Genomic DNA, 13,062 nt, shown 5'->3' on the forward strand with positions numbered 1-13,062 from the left:
AATCTTACAATACATGTAATACTATGGTAGTGACCTAGAACATTGCACACAGATTGGCACATAGACTGACATTCATAGAACACATAGAAGACTCAGAGCTGTTGGATTATGACCTTCTTACCTGGGACTGGAAGGTGGCAAAAGCCCGAGTAATGAATGGACTATTCCTAGTCATCTCCAGGACCTGTCGCTCTATCAGAACGTTGTCTCTTAAGTTCTCAAGTAGGAGCCTCTTCTTCACCATCTTCACTGCCAGTTGTTGTTGGCAGGCCTGATGTGTGGCCAACATGACCTGTAGGATAGAGAACATTACAAATAGAGGAAAGGCCTGTCCTGCCACGAGACGCGATGAGAAGATGAGGCAGTGATGTTCCTAGAGACATATTACATATATGATGATGACGTCACCGCAATTCCGAATACTTACTTTACCATATCCACCCTCTCCAATCATTTTATGGAAGGTGAAGCTCTCCAGTCCAGTCACAATGATGGAGGATTCAGCTGGGGTTGTCCCTGGTAGAGAGAGGAGAAATAAGATGTAACATTCCTATATAGTGCAATGTGGCCTCCAATAAGAATTACAACACATAGGGGTAGAACAATATTAGAGGGTATCAAATAGAAAAGGCACCAAAATCATAATAAGCGGGATCTTCCAAATGTGGACAATCCTGGCAATGGCTACTTTGGCGAATATTGGCTTTCGGTGTCTTAGATCTGAACTCACCTGACAGCTGCTCAGTGTCAGTAATGGGGGACACACTGGATCCATCATCAGTTTTGTCCCCCATTGCTACTCCCCTTTTCCTCTTGTTTATGATACTCTCCTGTATTGGGCTTCCAGGTCTTTTTGAAGCCTTGATAATGCTTTGGTTGGCGCCATTTTTTTCACTCTCAGGTGTTTCTGCTATCCTCTTTTTTGGCACCTCATCTATTCTCTCTCCCTTTCTCTTCCTCCAAATCTCCATATTCGGCTCCGTAGATGTCTGTTTGGGCTGAAGAAGGTCCTGTTCACCACCGTAGCGCTCCAGGATGGCCCTTGGAACTGCTCCTCTAACAAGCCTTCTATTATACGGTCTTATATTTTATACAAAACCAAAATTTGCCAAGCGCAAGTAAAAGTTGCCTTCACCCACCAAGTGATGAAGACATGTGAACAATATTCAGGCTGCAGTGACATTTTGATGACTATTCCATGACATCACAAAGTCAATTGTGACATCATCATACTCTAAAGGTCACAAGACATGACAGAGGGACCAAAGCCAAAGGTCATGTGACATCACAGAGGGACCAGTGACATCATCAGCCTAGCTGAGAGACATGTGCTCTTCAACTGTTATAAAGTCTCTGTCATTTATCAGTGTCTGTTGAAGCTATTGTAAAAAAAATAAACTTTTTCTATACACGAAATTTATTTGATTTTTTTTTATTGTTTATTTTTTTGCTCCATATATCAATCACATTAAATAATCTAAATGATTTGAAGACTTGATTAATACAGTAAAACATCTGTAACGGAAGCTCTTTGTTGCTCATATCAACCAATCATGGAGCAGCTGTAATTTTAGCAGAGCAATTGAAAGTGTAACTGTTATTTCAGTAGAACTTGCAGCAGAATGTCTTTGTCTACTTTTAGCTCCTCCTCTGTCTCCATAGAACTATGTGAGCACCAACTGTCATCTCCTATCTTAGTAATGTGAAAATCTGTACACACTGGACCCTGGTTTATCAAGAACTTTTTGCCAGAAATGTCACAAATTTTTAGTGCAACTCAGAGTTGCACAAATGTTTTGCAACTTAAGGGCGTTTTACACCTGGACTACATTTCTGGAGGAGGCGCAGAGCAATTGTAAGATGCGCAAATTCATTAAGATGAATTTTTTTTTTACAAATTCAATGTTTATTGAAATATTTTAATATTTTTATCTCAAGCCTAAAATGAATATCAAAGGAAGACATGCATTATTAAAATAGAAATAATATAACAAATATAATACAATAGGGATATAGGAAAGATATTACATCAACATCAACATTTTGATGAGCTGCTCAATCTTCTAAGTGGGTGAGATTGGACCAGAGCGACTTATAGGTAAATGAAATATGAATATGTCCCGGATTACAACACAAAATAAATCAATTTGGGGCAAGACAGTATGCATCTGATTCTTGGAATTCATTCCAATCTCTCCATTTCGCACAATATTTGTCAACATCGGCAGGTGATTGAGCAACTAAATGTTCCATCATATCAAGAAGCGAAATCTCAGAGAACCACTCCTCCAGGGTGGATCAGGATCTGCTCTTCCAGTGGCGAGGGATAACATTTTTGGCTGCCTGTATAATGTGACCTATCACAGATCTTTTATATTTGGAGAAGTTTATTGATAACATTAGAAGAAATAGTGCCTCAGATGAATTAGGGACGGTTAGGCCAGTTATCCTCTTGAGAAGAAGGACCACTTGTATCCAAAAATTCTTTATTGTTGGACACTCCCACCAAATGTGCGTCATCGTTCCCTCTCCCACTCCACACCTCCAACATCTGGCGACAATGAATGAAATACCGAGCATGCCAAAATATTCGGCGAGCATCCGAGCGTGCTCGCCAAAAGGGTTAATGAGGCATGTGTTAGAACCTTGCTCTTAGGTTTTTTCCTTTGCTGGTCACATGACCTTGTTGGCCTATTTAATCCTGCTCCGCCCTTCTGGCTTTGCTGGACTTCATTGTATAACTACTTTCTAGCTAGCCTGTGCTCTGTATCTAACTCTGTTAGTTTGCTTGGTCTACGGACCTCAGTGTTCTATATATTTTGTTTGTTTGTCTGTCTGCTACTATTTCTGTTAGGAGGTGTCCCATTTTCCTCCCAGTCCTTAGTACTTGTAGGGATTCCTTCCCCACATCTATAGGTCTCCGTACAGACTAGCTTAGGACTTTAGCAGGTCTGATCGCAGGATCAGGTCCCCTGTTACATCGTAGGGATAAAGCTGAGTTCTATCGTAGGGACAGATCTCCTCTCTTTCCTTAGCTCTGGTAGCAGAACATAACAGTAAGTCCAGCCTGCAAATTCTCTAAGGAAAGATTTTTCTGTTCCACCATGGTGTCGGTTCAGGATTTGGCTCATCGCCTGCAGGGACTCTCTCTGGAGGTGGCCGAGCTCCGTCAGCACGTGAGTAACTGTCCTGGAGCACATTTCTTGGAGCCTAAGGTATGTTTGCCGGATTTATTTTTTGGTGAACACCGAGAATTTTTTTCATTTAAAAATGCTTGCTTATTGTATTTTCGTTTGAGACCCAAGTCCTCTGGGGATGAATCTCAGCGCATAGGGTTCATAATGTCACTTTTGCGCAAAGAGCCTCAGGAGTGGGCCTTTTCTTTGCAACCTAGTGATACATGCTTCAGATCAGTGGATAGTTTTTTTCTGCTTTGGGGCTATTATATGATGATCCTGACCGTGTCGCATCAGCTGAGACTGAGTTAAGACGTTTGAGACAGGGATCAGGTAATGTGGAAAAATATTGTACTCATTTCCGTCGATGGTCTACTCAAACAGGGTGGAACGATTCTGCTCTGAAAAGTCTATTTCTTGCTGGGCTCAATGAAAGGGTTAAAGACCTGCTAATTGCTTATCCTACACCTGAAGATTTGCAACAGGCTATGCAATTAGCTATACGGGTGGATAGGAGACTGCGTGCAAGGGTTAATGAGAGCAAATCCTCTGCTATGTCAGTTTCTGGTTATGAGAATGTGTGTACTAACAGTGGTGAACCGATGGAGATTGGATCGGTGGCACCTCGCTCTCAAGAAAAAGACCGTAGATTTTTTGAAGGCTTGTGTTTCTATTGCGGAAAATCTGGTCGTTTGATTAAAGGCTGTGAGCTTCGTATGAAGAAAGAAAAAAAAATGGTCAGTCATGCCCGTATTGCCTGTTTAAATTCCAAGGGTGTATTTTTAGCTGCTTCCACGATTGCTCAGGAAAAATTAATGGAATTTCGGGTGTTTGTCGATTGTGGGTCTACTCTGAATGTAATTGATGGGGGATTCTTGGAAAGACTCAATTTAAAACCCGAACCTTTATCATCCCCCATTGCTGTGGTTTCTGTGGATGGTTCCCCTTTGAAGAATATTACTCTCAAGGTCTGTGAATTTCCTCTCACTATTAATGGTGTTCACCATGAGAAATTGGATTTGGTAGTTTTGAATAACTTGCCTTCTCCAGTAATATTGGGATTGCCCTGGTTAAAATTGTACAATCCTGTACTGGATTGGTCTACCAGTGAAATTAAATCCTGGAGCCATAAATGTTATGACAAGTGTTGTAACGGGCGTATTGCAGCTTTGGATAGTGGAGAATTGCCTGTTCCTATTCAGGATTTTTGGAGAGTTTTTTCTGAGAAGGAATCGCAGGTTTTGCCTCTCCATAGAGACTATGATTGTTCTATTGAATTTGTCCCTGGAGCGACTCTTCCTAAAAGTCGTTTATTTAACCTTACTATTCCTGAGAGGAAGGCTTTGGAGGAATACATACAGACAAGTTTGGCCGCCGGTCACATTAGGCCCTCTAAGTCTCCTGTGGCGGTTGGATTTTTTTTTGTAAAAAAAAAGGACGGCGGTTTACGTCCTTGTCTGGATTTTCGTGAGATTAACAAAATTACTGTACGCAATCCTTACCCACTGCCATTGATTCCTGATTTATTTAACCAGTTAATGGGGGCCAAGTGGTTCTCTAAAATTGACCTTAAGGGGGCATACAATCTGTTGCGCATGAAGGAGGGTGACGAATGGAAGACTGCTTTTAACACTCCTGTGGGTCATTTTGAGAATCTGGTTATGCCTTTTGGTCTTACTAATGCTCCTGCATTTTTTCAGAATCTTATTAATGACATCCTTAGACCTTTGATCGGCTAAAATGTGGTTGTGTATTTGGATGACATTTTGATTTATTCGCCGGATCTGGAGTCTCATTGGCGGAGCGTACGTGAGGTATTACAGTTGTTAATGGACAATTCGCTTTTTGCTAAGCTGGAGAAATGTGAGTTCGCTGTACAGAGAATTAGTTTTTTGGGTTACATTATCTCCAGCGAAGGTTTTGAGATGGACCCGGTTAAAGTTCAAGCTGTACAGGAATGGCCTAGGCCTATTGGTTTGAAATCGATACAGAGGTTTTTAGGTTTCGCCAATTATTAGGGAAAATTCATAAAAAATTTTTCTAGTATTGTCAAACCTCTGACCGATCTCACCAGGAAAGGTGCTGATGCGGTTCAGTGGTCTTCTGAGGCTATTGAAGCTTTTGTGTATCTCAAGGAGAGGTTCACCTCTGCTCCCATCCTTATGCAGCCTGATGTGACTAAGCCGTTTTTGGTTGAGGTTGATGCTTCCTCTGTGGGGGTTGGCGCAGTATTGTCTCAGGATAACGGGGATGGATTACATCCCTGTGCCTTTTTTTCAAAAAATTTTTCGGAGACTGAACTGAATTACGATATTGGTAATCCGGAATTATTGGCTATTAAACTCGCATTTGAACACTGGCGCCACTTCTTGGAAGGTGCGGAATTTCCCGTTCAGGTTCTTACGGATCATAAAAATCTGATATATCTTGATGCTGCCAAGCGCCTGAATGCCCGTCAGGCTAGGTGGGCACTGTTTTTCTCGCGGTTTAATTTCTCCGTTACTTACATCCCTGGTACTAAGAATGTTAAGGCGGATGCCTTGTCTCGCAGTTTTTCTCCCATAGTCGGTGCTGAGAAAGAGGAGAACATTTTACAAGAAGGTGTTGTGATAGCTGCTTTGGACTCCGTTTTGGAAGATGAGATTCTTAAAGCACAGGAGAATGCCCCATCTAACACTCCTCATGGGAGGTTGTTTGTGCCTGGGACCTTTAGGAGAGATTTGTTTGTTGAGTGTCACGAATCTCGGTTGGCAGGTCATCCCGGAATCTCTGAGACCAAGAGACTGGTGGGTCGCAGTTTTTGGTGGCCTGGATGGCAGAAGGAAGTCATTAAGTGGGTGCGTCAATGTACTATATGTGCTAGATCTAAGTCCTCACATACTCCTGCTGCGGGGTTGCTTTGTCCTTTGGAGGTTCCCAGTGCTCCTTGGACACATTTGGCTATGGACTTTATAACTGACCTTCCCCCCTCTGAGGGTTTTACTGTCATCTGGGTGGTCGTGGACTGTTTAAGCAAGATGTGTCACTTGGTTCCCTTCGTCAAACTGCCCTGCGCTAAAACTCTCGCTAAGGCCTTTGTCAAGGAAATTGTCAGACTTCATGGCGTTCCTACTGACATTGTTTCTGATAGGGGTCCTCAGTTCGTGGCTCGTTTTTGGCGTGCCTTTTGTGACAGGTTGGGAGTTCATTTATCGTTCTCGTCCGGATATCATCCTGAATCTAATGGCCAGACAGAAAGGAAAAACCAGGATGTTGAGCAGTTCTTGCGTTGTTTTGTGGCAGACAATCAAGAGGGGTGGTCTGAGTTTCTGCCACTTGCTGAATTTGCTCTGAACAATCATACATCTTCTTCTGCTGGTTGTTCGCCTTTTTTTTGTTGTTCTGGGAGACATCCGTCGTTTGGGTCATTCTCCAAGTTGGGATCTGCCGTGCCTGAGGAGGAGAATTTTTCCGGTGATTTGGAGAGAGTTTGGACGGATGTGCGTGGTAATCTTCAGGAGGCCAACAGAAAATCTAAAGACTACTTTGATAGGAAACGACAGGAGGTTTTGTTCGCTGTTGGTGACATGGTTTGGTTGTCCTCTAGGAATCTGCGGTTGAGGATTCCTTCTAAGAAATTGGGTCCCAAGTTTGTAGGGCCCTTTAAGGTGCTTCAGGTTGTCAACCAATCTGCTGTTAGGTTGGAGGTTCCTACCTCCTGGAGAATTAATCCGGTATTTCATGTCTCTCTGTTAAAAAAAGCTGTTGTGTCGGATGGTGACGCCTCTGCCTCTGTTCCTCCGGTGGTGGAGGACGGGGAATATGAAATTTCTCGCATCCTTAACTCTAGACGGTATAGAGGTAGTTTGCAGTATCTTGTGGCCTGGAAAGGTTTCGGACCCGAGGATAACTCTTGGGTGAGGTCAGATGATGTTTCCGCGTCCAGACTTATCAGAGCATTTCACAGGAGATTTCCTGATAAGCCTGGTCCTAGGGGATCCGGAGGATCCTCTTAGAAGGGGGGGTACTGTTAGAACCTTGCTCTTAGGTTTTTTTCTTTGCTGGTCACATGACCTTGTTGGCCTATTTAATCCTGCTCCGCCCTTCTGGCTTTGCTGGACTTCATTGTATAACTACTTTCTAGCTAGCCTGTGCTCTGTATCTAACTCTGTTAGTTTGCTTGGTCTACGGACCTCAGTGTTCTATATATTTTGTTTGTTTGTCTGTCTGCTACTATTTCTGTTAGGAGGTGTCCCATTTTCCTCCCAGTCCTTAGTACTTGTAGGGATTCCTTCCCCACATCTATAGGTCTCCGTACAGACTAGCTTAGGACTTTAGCAGGTCTGATCGCAGGATCAGGTCCCCTGTTACATAGTAGGGATAAAGCTGAGTTCTATCGTAGGGACAGATCTCCTCTCTTTCCTTAGCTCTGGTAGCAGAACATAACAGCATGCTCGCTCATCACTAATCTCTATTGATTTTTTCCAGTAGGGGTTTAAAGTTGAGCTTGAATTATTGGGAGAGATCTCTATGAATTTCAATTCCCAGATATTTTATTCCCTGAGTTGGCCAGGCAAAGGAAAAATTAGATTGGATAAACGCCTGTGTATCTTTGGAAAAGGAAACGTTTACGCTTCAGATTTGAATGTATTGACCATAAAATTCGACCAGGTGCCAAAGTGATCTATTTCAGCCATAACTGGGGGAATGGATGTGTGCGGTTGAGTAATATATAGCAGAACATCGTCCGCGAACGCCTTGCATTTGTATTCTGTCTGCCCTATGGTGATTCCTTTAATATCAGGGTTTTCATGGATTGATGATAATAGATGATCCATCACAAAAATGTATAAGAGGGGGGAAAAGGGAGCATCCCTGTCTTGTTCCATTAGTCATTACGGGTGGCGACGATATAGTTCCATTTATTTTTAATCTGGCAGATTGGTTACAGTAGAGGGCCAATATCTTAGCTATAATAAGATTTCCAATGTTAATTTTTTTTAAGAGAGTTATATATGGCATGCCAAGATACCCTGACAAACGCTTTTCAGTGTCTAGTGAAAGTATTAATAAGGGGGTGTTCTGAGTCTGGGCGTAAGGAATAATGTTGATAGTCTTTAAAGTTTTGTCGTGAACCTCCCTTCCAGGAAGTAACCACACCTGATCCAAGTGTATATTTTTAGCTAGCAGAGCCTGTAACCTATTCACCAGCATTTTCTGGGAACCGGCCTTTTGGACTAGTTACCTGAGCAGCATGGTCCCTGGATGGCTTTTAAATTGATTGTATATTTCCTCTAAAACACTGCAGCGTTTTAGATGAAAACATACCTGGCTAAAATGATGAAACCAACAACATCTGCAAAGGAGTTTGTATGTTCTCTCCATGTTTGTGTGGGTTTCCTCCGGGCCCTCTGGTTTCTTTGCACACTCCAAAGAAATAGTGAAAGCCAATTTAGATTGTGACTCTCAATGGGAACAGTGATGGGGATGTCTGTAAAGTGCTGTGGAATTAATGGCACCATATAAGTGAGTAAAATAGACTGATTCATATTGCCTGTGGTTTGGGGCAGCATGAATCAGCTGTCAGGTTCACTTTAAGGCTAATTGATGTATTGTTGCTGCCCTTAACATCAAGCATGGTGAGTCTGCTGGGTGACGTCAGTCCCTTTGTGTGTTTCTCACTGTGGCTATATGTCATGAGATGGTATCAGAGCCCACATATACAGTTAGGACCATATATATTTGGACAGAGACAACATTTTTCTAATTTTGGTTCTAGACATTACCACAATGAATTTTAAACAAAACAATTCAGATGCAGTTGAAGTTCAGACTTTCAGCTTTCATTTGAGGGTATCCACATTAAAATTGGATGAAGGGTTTAGGAGTTTCAGCTCCTTAACATGTGCCACCCTGTTTTTAAAGGGACCAAAAGTAATTGGACATATTAAATAATTGTAAATAATATGTTCATTTCTAGTACTTGGTTGAAAACCCTTTGTTGGCAATGACTGCCTGAAGTCTTGAACTCATGGACATCACCAGACACTGTGTTTCCTCCTTTTGATGCTCTGCCAGGCCTTCACTGCGGTGGTTTTCAGTTGCTGTTTGTTTGTGGGCCTTTCTGTCTGAAGTTTAGTCTTTAACAAGTGAAATGCATGCTCAATTGGGTTGAGATCAGGTGACTGACTTGGCCATTCAAGAATATTCCACTTCTTTGCTTTAATAAACTCCTGGGTTGCTTTGGCTTTATGTTTTGGGTCATTGTCCATCTGTAGAATGAAACGACGACCAATCAGTTTGGCTGCATTTGGCTGGATCTGAGCACACAGTATGGCTCTGAATACATCAGAATTCATTTGGCTGCTTCTGTCCTGGTCACATCATCAATAAACACTAGTGACCCAGTGCCACTGACAGCCATGCATGCCCAAGCCATCACACTGCCTCCGCCGTGTTTTACAGATGATGTGGTATGCTTTGGATCATGAGCTGTACCACGCCTTCACCATACTTTTCTCTTTCCATCATTCTGGTAGAGGTTGATCTTGGTTTCTTCTGTCCAAAGAATGTTCTTCCAGAACTGTGCTGGCTTTTTTAGATGTTTTTTAGCAAAGTCCAGTCTAGCCTTTTTCTTCTTGATGCTTATGAGTGTCTTGCACCGTGCAGTGAACCCTCCGTATTTACTTTCATGCAGTCTTCTCTTTATGGTAGATTTGGATATTGATACGCCTACCTCCTGGAGAGTGTTGTTCACTTGGTTGGCTGTTGTTAAGGGGTTTCTCTTCACCATGGAGATGATTCTGCGATCATCCACCACTGTTGTCTTCCATGGGCGCCCAGGTCTTTTTGCATTGATGAGTTCACCAGTGCTTTCTTTCTTTCTCAGGATGTACCAAACTGTAGATTTTGCCACTCCTAATATTGTAGCAATTTCTCGGAGGTTTTTTTTCTGTTTTTGCAGCTTAAGGATAGCTTGTTTCACCTGCATGGAGAGCTCCTTTGACCGCATGTTTACTTCTCAGCAAAACCTTCCAAATGCTCCATGGTCCCATACCCTGCAGCTCTCCCATGGTCATATACCCTGCTGCCCCCCATTGTCACATACCCTGCAACCCCCCCATGGTCACAAACCGTGCTTCCCCCCATGGTCCCATACCTTGCTGCCCTCCCCCCATGGTCCAATACCCTGCAGTCCTCCCTTGGTCACATACCCTGCAGCCCCCCCCATGATCCCATACCCTGCAGCCCTCCCTTGGTCACATACCCTGCTGCCCCCCATGGTCCCATACCCTGCTGCCCCCCATGGTCACATACCCTGCAGACCCCCCATGGTCACATACCCTGCAGCCCCCCCATGGTCACATACCCTGTGGCCCCCCGTGGTCACATACCTTGTGTCCCCCCCACATGGTCACATACTCTGCAGCCCCCCCATGGTCACCTACCCTGCAGCCCCACCATGGTCACATACCCTGCAGGCCCCCCATGGTCACATACCCTGCAGCTCTCCCATGGTCATATACCATGCTGCCCCCTCATAGTCACATAACTTGCGCCTCCCCCCATGGTCATATGTCTTATGGTCCCCCCCATGGTCACATACCCTGCAGCCCACAGGGTGACATGCCCAATTCACTCTCACAGAACAGGAAGCAGTTATTTGTTTCTTACTGTCACCAGGAGCTGCCAGCAGGAGGAAACAGGAAGAAAGGCAGCACTAAGCACAAGAGGAACAGGGGGTGGAGCCCGCACCACAGGGGAATCCCAGGGTCTCCGTGTGTGAGTACAGCAAACGTGGGCACGCAGAGTATGCTGCATGTTCGTGTCTGCTGCATTGTCCTGTGGGCGGCACACCTAATATTATAATGAGGGCAGTCTGGCCATGGGCCCCCTCGGAGCTCCGGACCCCGGGCGGTAGCCCAGATTGCCCTCATTATAATCCGCCTATGCATAGAACATATCAGTCCACTTTATGAGCATGAGGTGAACTTTAGTGTTGTATTTGTTCAAACATATGTACAATAGATAGCAGGTACACAATGCATCATTCACATCTACATTTAGCAGAGGCAGAGGCTTTATGATTACAAGTGTTATGGTTAATTTTTTATATCTAGATTCATTATTTATTTAGGAAAACAATCTATTCTATATACAGTAGTGGCCAAAAGTATTGGCACCCCTGCAATTCTGCCAGATAATACTCAGTTTCTTCCTGAACATGATTGCAATTACAAATTCTTTGGTATTATTATCTTCATTTAATTTGTCTTCAATGAAAAAACACAAAAATAATTGTCCTAAAGCCAAATTGGATACAATTCCACACCAAACCACCTAAAAAAGGGGGTGGACAAAAGTATTGGCACTGTTTGAAAAATCATGTGATGCGTCTCTAATTCGTGTAATTAACAGCACCTGTAACTTACCTGTGGCACCTAACAGGTGTTGGCAATAACTAAATCACACTAGCAGCCAGTTATCATGGATTAAAGTTGACTCAACCTCTGTCCTGTGTCCTTGTGTGTACCACATTGAGCATGGAAAAAAGAAAGAAGACCAAAGAACTGTCTGAGGACTTGAGAAACCAAATTGTGAGGAAGCATGAGCAATCTCAAGGCTACAAGTCCATCTCCAAAGACCTGAATGTTCCTGTGTCTTCCGTGCGCAGTGTCATCAAGAAGTTTAAAGCCCATGGCACTGTGGCTAACCTCCCTAGATGTGGATGGAAAAGAAAAATTGACGAGAGATTTCAACGCAAGATTGTGCGGATGGTGGATAAAGAACCTCAACTAACATCCAAAAAAGTTCAAGCTGCCCTGCAGTCCGAGGGTACAACAGTGTCAACCCGTACTATCCGTCGGTGTCTGAATGAAAAGGGACTGTATGGTAGGATACCCAGGAAGACCCTACTTCTTACCCCGAGACATAAAAAAGCCAGGCTGGAGTTTGTCAAAACTTACCTGAGAAAGCCTAAAACGTTTTGGAAGAATGTTCTCTGGTCAGATGAGACAAAAGTAGAGCTTTTTGGCAAAAAGCATCAACATAGAGTGTACAGGAAAAAAAAAGAGACATTCAAAGAAAAGAACACGGTTCCTACAATCAAACATGGCGGAGGTTCCCTGATGTTTTGGGGTTGCATTGCTGTCTCTGGCACTGGACTGCTTGACTGTGTGCATGGCATTATGAAGTCTGAAGACAACCAAGAAATTTTGCAGCATAATGTAGGGCCCAGTGTGAGAAAGCTGGGTTTCCCTCAGAGGTCATGGGTCTTCCAGCAGGACAATGACCCAAAACACACTTCCAAAAGCACTATAAAATGGTTTGAGAGAAAGCACTGGAGACTTCTAAGGTGGCCAGCAATGAGTCCAGACCTGAATCCCATAGAACACCTGTGGAGAGATCTCAAAATGGCAGTTTGGAGAAGGCACCCTTCAAATATCAGGGACCTGGAGCAGTTTGCCAAAGAAGAATGGTCTACAATTCCAGCAGAGCATTGTAAGAAACTCATTGATGGTTACCGGAAGCGGTTGTTCTCAGTTATTTTTGCTAAAGCTTGTGCAACCAAGTATTAGGCTGAGGGTGCCAATACTTTTGTCTAGCCCATTTTTGGAGTTTTGTGTGAAATGATCAATGATTTGATTTTTACTTCATTCTCTTTTGTGTTTTTTCCTTGCAAGCAAATGAAATGAAGATAATAATAAAAAAGAATTTGTGATTGCAATCATTTTCAGGAAGAAACTGAGTATTACCTGACAGAATTGCAGGGGTGCCAATACTTTGGCCAGCACTGTAGTCTCTGCTTAAGACTTGCATCATGGAATGTCTGACTAAGATACTGGTTTGCTGTGAATTCCCTGACAAGAAGGTTTTACGTTGGGCCAAGGGAAGCGTGTTATCACTG

General features: G+C 43.4%; 1 pseudogene; it reads left to right on the plus strand.

Moving 5' to 3' along the window:
- Positions 1–8,492: 8,492 nt before the first annotated feature.
- Positions 8,493–13,062, plus strand: part of LOC141157736 (meiotic recombination protein DMC1/LIM15 homolog) — a 214,665-nt pseudogene continuing 210,095 nt past the window's right edge.

The sequence above is a fragment of the Phyllobates terribilis genome, unplaced genomic scaffold (assembly GCF_046119375.1).
Source record: "Phyllobates terribilis strain yellow unplaced genomic scaffold, ASM4611937v1 Scaffold_8__6_contigs__length_399053987, whole genome shotgun sequence".
NCBI classification, from domain to species: domain Eukaryota; kingdom Metazoa; phylum Chordata; class Amphibia; order Anura; family Dendrobatidae; genus Phyllobates; species Phyllobates terribilis.